Source organism: Pimephales promelas, chromosome 13, assembly GCF_988280905.1.
Source record: "Pimephales promelas chromosome 13, fPimPro1.hap1.1, whole genome shotgun sequence".
NCBI lineage: Eukaryota > Metazoa > Chordata > Actinopteri > Cypriniformes > Leuciscidae > Pimephales > Pimephales promelas.
The window spans coordinates 18,364,170-18,373,961 of record NC_142781.1 but is presented as its reverse complement, the minus strand read 5'-3'; the positions used below and the strand labels follow the sequence as shown (position 1 = coordinate 18,373,961).

General features: G+C 35.3%; 1 long non-coding RNA gene across 1 annotated transcript; it reads left to right on the top strand.

Moving 5' to 3' along the window:
- The first annotated feature begins 600 nt into the window (after positions 1-600).
- Positions 601-3,516, top strand: LOC120466779 (uncharacterized). The gene is made up of 5 exons (XR_016146016.1): positions 601-806; positions 1,054-1,113; positions 2,186-2,255; positions 2,367-2,532; positions 3,233-3,516. It is a non-coding gene; the product is annotated as an uncharacterized LOC120466779 (long non-coding RNA).
- Positions 3,517-9,792: the final 6,276 nt, after the last annotated feature.

Genomic DNA, 9,792 nt, shown 5'->3' with positions numbered 1-9,792 from the left:
GATTCAAGTCTTCAGGGCTCAGTGCCCAAATGCTGCTCCATATTGCTGCCTGGCAGTGGAGCAGCAGCAGAAGGCATGCATGTGAAACGTGAGCGTGTTTGTCGCCACTCTGCTCCACACAAAGCAGACAGATGTCTTCATTATTGTAAGGAATAATGATGAAGGATCTGGATTATTATCTGGCAAATAAATAGGAAAATACAGATGGATACGAGCAGGAAACTGAAACACACATGCTCTCACACACTTATATTCAATAATGCCATGCTGTTATACCATTGTCCATCTGAAGGATCTTCACAATTTTGCACGTCCATGCCTCGCTGCCTGCAACGGTAATCAAACTAAAATGACACCCTTGAACAACAACAGAGTAAAATTAGAGCATTTGCTGTTTATATACCTGCAGCACTAAGGCAGTGAAACAGGAAAGCAGAGAATTTTTGATATTCAACAGGTTTTCAACTTTGTTTACATGATGATAACCTACACTGTAAAAAATTGCTGTAGATTCTACAGCAAAATTCTACAGAAATTTATTGTTTTATCATTTTACAAGTTATTACTGTAATCCGCAATGCATTATGGGTCAAAATGAGTATTACAGTTGTTTACTGTATATTTCCCTGTCAACTGTAAATTGATTTACAGGTAAGAGGTGTTTTCACTGTAGTTCATACGTTTTACAACAATTTACTGTGACTTGGCATTATGGGATTGCGCGGGCTGAATACATTTGAAATCTGGTGGACTGGAGCAGGGCAGGATCGAGTTGAAGATAAAAGGCACTATTTACTCAATTTTTGGTAAGTTAACTTAAATTTACGTCCATAAATATTTACAATCTAATGTATTACTTAATGAGCGATTCATATTTTGAACAGAATTCATAACATCGGCATGTCATTATATCATGCGATCGACTTGTTAACAACTGCGTGTTATCAGGACATTTAGTGTGATGTAAAAGTGTTTGATTCCTATATTTTCCATCGAAACGTTACGTTTATTTAGTAAAGCAATGTGTCTTTAATTTTAAATTTCTTGTTTCAGGCGAGGCAATCGCGACGGCGCGCGCTCAGTGGTGAGGCGATCTGAACTTACAAGCACAAGGTAAAACTATCTTAAATGTTATGGACGAATGCTGCCGTTTGTTACAGTTTTATTTGAATTTGCTCTCAAGAGAGTATTTTAGAGCATTGCAGTTTGCAAGACGACAGATCGGATCCACTTAAGTCTTGGTGAGAGTTAGCTTTCTTGACGAAAACATTGGAATAGGCTATTAACATCGTTGGATGCTGCTATTTTCTCATTTATTTTACCAGTTTTGATTTCGTTTGATTTCGATTTTCGTATGAGAGCATGTAAAACCAGTGTTTAATAAAGGCCTGCATCATAACTATTTAACGCAAATCAATTTGCAGCGCTCAATGATAGTAACAGGCCTATGCATGTTCGTCATGCTCTCCAGAGAGTATTTTTTCGAGCATTTGCAGTTTGGAAAACAAGGCATACAGAAGTGCTGTTGAGACAGAACGTAAATACGCACGTGCAGTTAGCTTTGCTGATGAAAAACATTAGAATATGATTTTAACATCGTTGCATGATGCTGCTATTTTATCATTTATTTCACTAGTTTGGATTTATTATTGAGAGCAAGTAAACCCAGTGTTTAACAAATCCCTGCGTCATAACTAAATTCAAAATGACTGGCAAAAGATTTGAAAGTTAATTTTATTTTCTGTTCAAAGTTCCCATATTTATCGTTTTCTTAATATAACTTGAACCTAAATCTAAATGAGAAATGTATCACTGTAAATTGTCAATATGATAGCAATATCATTGTAGGTCTCATTAATGTTCTAAACTGCTGTTTTACCTGTGGTGTAACGTTACCTGACTTTTCACGTGCATTTAAAAATGTGCAGCTTTTAAGTTTCATTTATAGAGACCATACAGGTTATCAGAAGTCTTGTAAAGGTGCTAGATTTGACCAGACACAACACTGATTTGCAAGATTGGATACCGTCATTTCACATGCATGTACAACTCTGAATTACTTAATTAGGCATTTTAAAATGCCGTATTGATGAGGGCTGGGAAATCTGTCTGTACTGCATTTACTGCATATACTGCACTTAATTACATTACATTTTTTTTCCTTTTATTATTTTTTTTATTGTAGATGTCAGCAACAGCAGCTGAAGTGGAAAAAAGTTCTACACTTCCAGACTCTCTGAGACTGATTGTCTTAGGTAATGTACGTTCCAGAATCTTTAAATTACTTAATACATTTTGCCTGTTGTATTTTAGCATACATTTTTATAAACTGTTTTCTTTTTTCTCTTCATTTGTTTTATTTTTAGGTGAAATTCTCACTGCAACCCAGTGGATGCTGAGTATTGAGGGTCAAGTGGTTCTGAATCAACACCCCAATTTCATGGCTGAATTTGCTGCTTTGTTTGCAACTTACTACAACTTTAATCTGGTGTACCAGCACGAGGCATCCTGCACACTTGAATTTGTTCAAAGGTAACAGATTACTGAAATATAAATTTGTATATGTTAAAGGATTAGTTCATCTAAAAATTAATGTTAGTTCACCTGTCATTAATTAACTACTGGCCTTCGTTTATTTTCGAAAAACAAATTAAGATATTTTTGATGAAATCTTACAGGGTTTCTGAACCACACATAGGCCACAAAATCATTGCAACTTCCAAGGTCCAGAAAAGCAGTTAAGACAATGTTAAAATATACCATGTGACTACACTGGATCAACCTTAATGTTATGAAGCCACAAAATCTCTTCTCTTCTGTGTCAATCTCTGACGCTGTAGTAAACAGTGCATCGCTTCCAGGTTCTACGTTAGAACAAAAAGTATTCTCATCACTTCATAACATTGAGGTTGATCCACTGAAGTTACATGGACTACTTTAATGAGGTTTTCACTACCTTTCTGGGCCCCGGACGTTGTAATGACGTTGTGGTCTATGTGTGGTTCAGATACCTCTCTGATTTCATCAAACACATCTTAATGTGTGTTCCTGAAAATGAATGAAGGTCAGTAGTGACAGATTAACGAGTAATTAATTACAGAAATGTCATTTTGTGGTGAACAAATCCTTTTTAGTAGTGCAAATAATGCTTATTGTAAAGTGGTATATTTTCATAAGTCTGCACATGATCCTAAAGCTTCTGCTTGTATTTTTCTGACTGATTTTTGAGCAGATGTTTACCAAGAACATCAATGAAAGTGGAAAGACCTCAGAGAAGAGGAACAACACAGTCAATCCTCATGTGTCTACTCTTCTCATTAGGCTACCCTGTGGACCTTGAGTGGTTAAACATGTGAGTTGTCAAATGTATATATGAAACAAAAAACTGAGATGTCTATAATTACACAAAATGTAAAAAAGTACTTTGAAACAAAAATAATAGTAATAATAATAGAAAAGCAGAAATTTGAGTTTTAACAAGAGATGCGAGTTAACAATTTTGCCATTCTGTTGTTTGAGCTTAAAGGGATAGTTGAGTTTGAAATTAATTTTTGATATGTTTGATCTTACCTCAAGGGCATCCAAGTTGTAGGTGTCTTTGTTTCCACAGCATTTTCAATTTTGACATTTTTCAGTCAAACCGTTGTTGTCCATCAGTCATACACTGGAGTCTAAGGGGGTCCACCAAAAAGCATGCACAGAGAAGTCAAAATTAAACATGATTTAATGACTCGTAAATGTAAGTAAACATTGATGGCCTAAGACCCGAAATGAGCTGTTTTTGTGAGAAAACGAACAGTATTTATATCGTTTTTACCTCGTGTAGTCACAGTGACGTCCAAGTGATCTGAATCAGTTGTGCAATGTTCAACTGAACCGAACTGAATCAGTTCAATGTTACGCCGGATGTGATCGCTTGCGTGTGACGTCACTCAATATTTACACGGAGATTTCGGAAGTTTTACCTTTTACTAAACATATTTAGATATACCAAAATCATCTTCCATTGCGGTTTCCCGTATATCTAAATATGTTTAGTGAAAGGTAAAACTTCCGAAATCTCTGTATAAACCAAGGGGGTAATCCATCGACCGGAAGTTGAAGCCTCGCGGGAGCTGACATCTTGTAGCAGAACTTCACTTGCGTTAGCATTCCCATTGACTCCCATTCGTGTTGGCGTCACTTTGACAGCGAATAACTTTACATCTGAGGCGTTTGAAGACCCCATTTGTCCTTTATTTATTTCTAAAGAAACACGACAATGTATAAAATGCTCCGTTACCTTGTAGCTTATGTTATGGCCCCGTAGATGCAGTTTTAGTGAAAGTATGCTAACGATTGCGTCATACCCACGCAACTCTCTGTCGCACAGGAAAGAGATTACCGTATTTACAGGAGGAGAAGCTCGCGCGCAATCGGGGAAACGTGGAGGCAAAATGACAAAATAATTAATCAGAATACCTAGCAAAAGTGTCTCCTGCTCCTCGCTCATGGACAGCTCCTATTCATACTCTCCGCCTCTGCATGTATCGGAAGGGAATGATTCAGATTTCACATGCCACTGCACTAGAAGACAGACGGTTTGCTCTCGTCACATCTACGTCGTCAAGCTCTGTTTGAGTCTGCGCGTCAGGGACGGAAGTGCTAACAAATCGCCAAAAACGGGCTTCAATCGTCTCAATGGAGTTCCAATGAGATCGCTCTGTCCATTTCTTTTACTGTCTATGGTATAAACAAAGAGTGACGTAGGCGCGCAAGCGATCACTTCCAGCGCATGCGCAGACCGAAGCACCCGTGCCGGCAGATCATTTTGTCATGGCTATGATTACAAGAGGTAAAAACTATATAAATCCTGTTCGTTTTCTCACACAAACTGCTTGTTTCGTGTCTTAGGCCATCAATGTGTACTTGCATGTACGAGTCATTAAATCATGTTTAATTTGGACTTCTGTGCTGCTCTTTGGTGGACCCCCTTAGCCTCCAGTGTATGACTGATAGACAACAACGGTTTGACCAAAAAATGTCAAAATTGAAAATGCTGTGGAAACAAAGACACCTACATCTTGGATCCCCTTGAGGTAAAATAAAACATATCAAAAATTAATTTCAAAGTGAACTATCACCCAAAAATGGAAAATCATTCACCATTTCCTCACCCCCATGTATGAGTTTCTTTCTTCTGCTGAACTTAGATATTTTGAAGAATGTTGGTAATCAAACAGTTGGTGGTAGCCATTTACTTTCAATTGTCTGGTTACCAAAATTCTTTAAGATATCATCTTTTGTGTTCAACAAAGAAAGAAACTCATACAGATTTGGAACAACTTGAGGGTGAGTAAATGATGACAGAATTTTCATTTTTGGATGAACTATCCCTTTAACTTTTATTGAACCCAGTATCTTGGTGTTAAGCCTTATTTGTAGTTATTTTGTGACTGATTTTGAAAAGATTTTCTGTACTTGAAAAAGTAAAATTGTTGTTACCAGTCTTGTAGTAATTTGCTGATTATTTTAATAAATATTTTTCTACAACAGCTTTGACTTTGTGTTTGTTTTTTTTAAATGTTTATTTTAATGCATCTACATCAATATAATGGTAAATAATAGAGTACAGTTTACTGTTAAAATGATTCTTTTCAGCTTTTTAAATGTTAAACTATTACAGCATCTACTTGAATTTTGGGGGTATTTACAGGATTTTATTGGCAACTTTATTGCCAGGTAAATACTGTACTTTAGTGAAATTACAAAATATTGCTGTAAAATAAAATACAGGTTTAATTCAATGTTACTGTAAAAAACCCTATAAATTACTGTATACCTATAAATTTCATATACAACAATTAACTGTAAATTGCTTTACAGTATTACACTGTAATCAATTTTACAGCAATGTCCAACATTTTTACAGGATTTTATTGGCAACTTTTTTGCCAGTAAATTCCTGTAAATTCTACAGGAAATTTTTTACAGTGTAGCCTTGAGAGTAAGAATCGGCAGACTATGCTGATTCATCAAAACATACTAAATCATTTAAGCCTCAACACAGAAAAAATCATCTGAAAGACTGAGTTCCAGACTAAAATAAATGTTTGAGCTATTTTAACTCAAAGCAACTTGCACATAGGCTACTGTATATATTAAAATATGTTATATTTAGAAAATTATACCAAAAAAATATCATTTTAAGGGCCATTGTTTTGTCTCAAAGATTCAATAATCAGAACCAGTAATGTGTTTTTTTTTTTCTAAGGCACGTTTATAAAAACTACTTAAATGTCCTTGAACAAAGGCTCATGGCTTAATCTATAAGTCTGTGAAACAAGGCCATACTGCAAAAGCCACAAACAGCAGAATGAGGTCCACTTCCTGTGCCAGTAAACTGATGGTCTCCCTTTTTTTGTATTTTTGTAGGTCAACCCAGCAGTAAGTTTCACCCTGGTTTCCTAAAAACCTAAAAGGGTTTTGGCTTTTTGCAGAAAATAAGCTCTGTGACCAACAAAAGTTCATGATTCTTACACACAATCTTCAAAACTGAACAACGAATTCTGAGGCCTAAATCACCAGAAGACGAAAAACTCTAAATGTAGGCTATAACCAGTCACATGACCAAATCACTCTACCGACAAATCATTTAGTGTATTTAAAAACATTTTCCCTAAAAATTTGAGTCAGAAGTTTGCAAGAGTGAGATTATAAACAGTGTGGCTGTAAAGGCGAACTAGGTGAGTTTTCTTTTTCGGTGTGATGGTGTTTGATATCCAGTTATGAAACCAGTCCCATTTAGCTACTTATTATAAGCAACATTTTCAAGACAAGCAAATAGCCTTAAAAAAAAATCATATTTGTTGTTTCTGATGTATTTAATATTGTAGAATAAACCTATGACCTGAAATGAAATCTGAAACAACCCTGATTTTGTAACTTTGATTAACATGCACGGCAAAATAAATAAATAAAATACACGCTGCTCACACGTCTCTCACGCTTGCGGTGTGAAACGGCCGTTAGTCTGGATGCCATTCAGCGCAATTAGCAATGCCAGTGAGTCCGATTCCATGTGTTCCCCATGAGTCAACTCAGCTAATAATGAGCCATATCATTTGGCAGGAAAGTGACTGCTGAATACAAAAAAGACCTTTGTGACCCCGGATATTCATATTTAACACTAATTATGCATAATAATACAAGCTTAAAGTGTATTGGAGCACTCGTGCCTCTCACAGACTTAAAGGGATAGATCAACCAAATATTTAATTTAATTTCCATAATTTATTCACTGTCATGTTGTTCCAAACCCGTATCTTTTTTTCTGCTTCTGGGGAAAACAAAAGATAATATATTTTTACAAATCTTTAGTCCATACCATAAAAGTCAGTGGAGTGGTTTGGACCCCATTGACTTTCATTGTAAAAACAAAAACAGTTGAAACATTTTTATAAGCATCTTCTTTTGTATTTTCCAGGCGACAAAAAGTCACACTGGTTCGGAAACAACATGAGAGGGATGACTGATTTTTATTTTTTGATTGACTATCCATTTAAGCGGTGTTTACACATAAAGTGATGTACAGCATCCACAAAGCATTAACTTTCAGTGAGAATTGGTGACATTTTTTTAAGTTATACATACCACATGTAATATTGTAATATTATTGATACATGTTATATATACTAAATACAAATTCAACATTTCCTTTTCTTTATGTTTTTAGTTAGCCTTCAGCAGCATAGCCTAGCTTAGCAGCTAAGTGGTTAAAAAAGCCCTTTCGATTAGCTACAACAAGACATCCTGATCATGCACCACATTTCTGATTGAGTAAGGAGAGATATTATTTGCCATCTAGCGACAAACAGCATAGCGATCTGACCACCTCCAGCAATAAAATCACTGTCAGTGTGAATAAGGCGTAAAGTGAGTGAGCTCTTCACTCCCAAAATTTCAATCCTTCTTTATCTGCATATGTTGTAAACTAAGATCACAGCAGATGGTGGCAGAGAACAAGGCTGACAGCTGGTACATCACACCATACTCTTAAATAACAAAATATAATCATGTCTGTAGTGAGGAAAATTGAAACCTTGAGTAAAGAAAAGAAAACCCTCATCCATGAGTTAAAAATGCTAAATCCTAACACCAATGCAAAGAATTGATGCACCCTGGAGAACAACACAACATGCCATTTCTGTCAGTGCTTTAGCTTGAAATTGTCAATAAACCTGCAATCTTGATTTCCTAAACAACAGGTTTTGTGGTCCTTAATTAATTAAAAATTCAAGCAGCCACATGACAGGTGGAAAACACAAAAAGACTCTTCAAATAATGAGCTGCCGTATATAAGGGACTTAATTAGGGGTCAATTTGGGATTTTGGATGTTGGGAGATCTGGAGGATATCACATGAAATAGCAAGATTTGACATCATCCCTCCCCCACCACCAAAAAAGCAAACCCTTTTGTGATAATTCTATATACAAAACATATACTTGTTAGGAAAAATATAAGTCAAAAAATAAATGCACACATGGTTCTTGCTTTAAAAGTAATAAACAAGCAAAATTGCTACACATTATTAGATAGAAACGGAGTGCATTTGAACTTGAAAGGTTGTTTTGAGTGAAAATACTCACTGAACAAAGACATAATGCGTACATTCATGTGTTATATAAATATAATATATTCATATTTATTATATAAAAAATGATAAAATTAACTAACAGTTATATTAATTGGCACACAAAGCTTACAAATGCTTTGGGCATACTTTGTAACATCTGTTCGCTCATTGTAAATGAAAGTTCTCAAAGGCGATCCATGCATTTTCCTGCTAAGATAATTGGTTGGTGTCTCAATAATTAAAGAGCCATTAGGGTGTGCAAGTAGCCTTGCTCTCCTCTCTAAGTGACACCGTGATGTAGGTTTTGAAAACAAATCTATATATGGTGCCTTGTGCGTCAAGAACTGTATACTATTAGTTACATTTTGGCAACACTGAAACGTCTCCTATCATTTATGAATTAGAATGTCAACCACTGAGGCACTTTTTCTGCTTCACTGCATGTACATTTTTTATTGTGTGATACATGCATTTATTCCTAAAAGGAACTGCTGTGTGCTGAATGATATGGTTAATAATAGCACATACGCATGAGTCAGATGGTTGTGTAAAAATATGAATGTTACAGTATATGTAGGGTGGAAATTGTGGAGAGGATTGCATATGAACAGCATGTCAACTAACATACATAATGAGCACCGGATTATATGGCCTAGTTATGATTATCATAAAGTGTCACTGTAATTATGTGTGACGTGCTTGGATAAGTAGACCTGCCACCAGCAACATGGCCATGTTTTCATTTTTTTCTGGGCCTAAATTGAAAAGACATTACTGTTTTTCTATGGGCAATTTGCTAATTTGGTGTAGCCTAATGCATTTAAAGTATATGCATAATATATAAAAAATATTTTTAATGCATTGATTAACTGTAAAAAAAAAAAATATTGTAAATAAAACAGATTTCGAGTACAATTTACAAGAAAATACTATTTAAATGTTTACTACACCAAATGTTTTTTTTTTGTTTGTTTTTTGTGCAAAAATGAGTGAAGGCTTTCACATGACTTAATATCATTGTCCATTGAATTTAGCTTGTTAGCATAGCAAATTTAGCCCCTGCTAGTACTGAAAACCCCCCCCCAAAAAGTACCAAAAAAAAAAAAAAACTCAAAGGTCATGTATTCTGACTGTATACAATGTTTGTAAGCATCATATCATTCAAGTATATTTCAT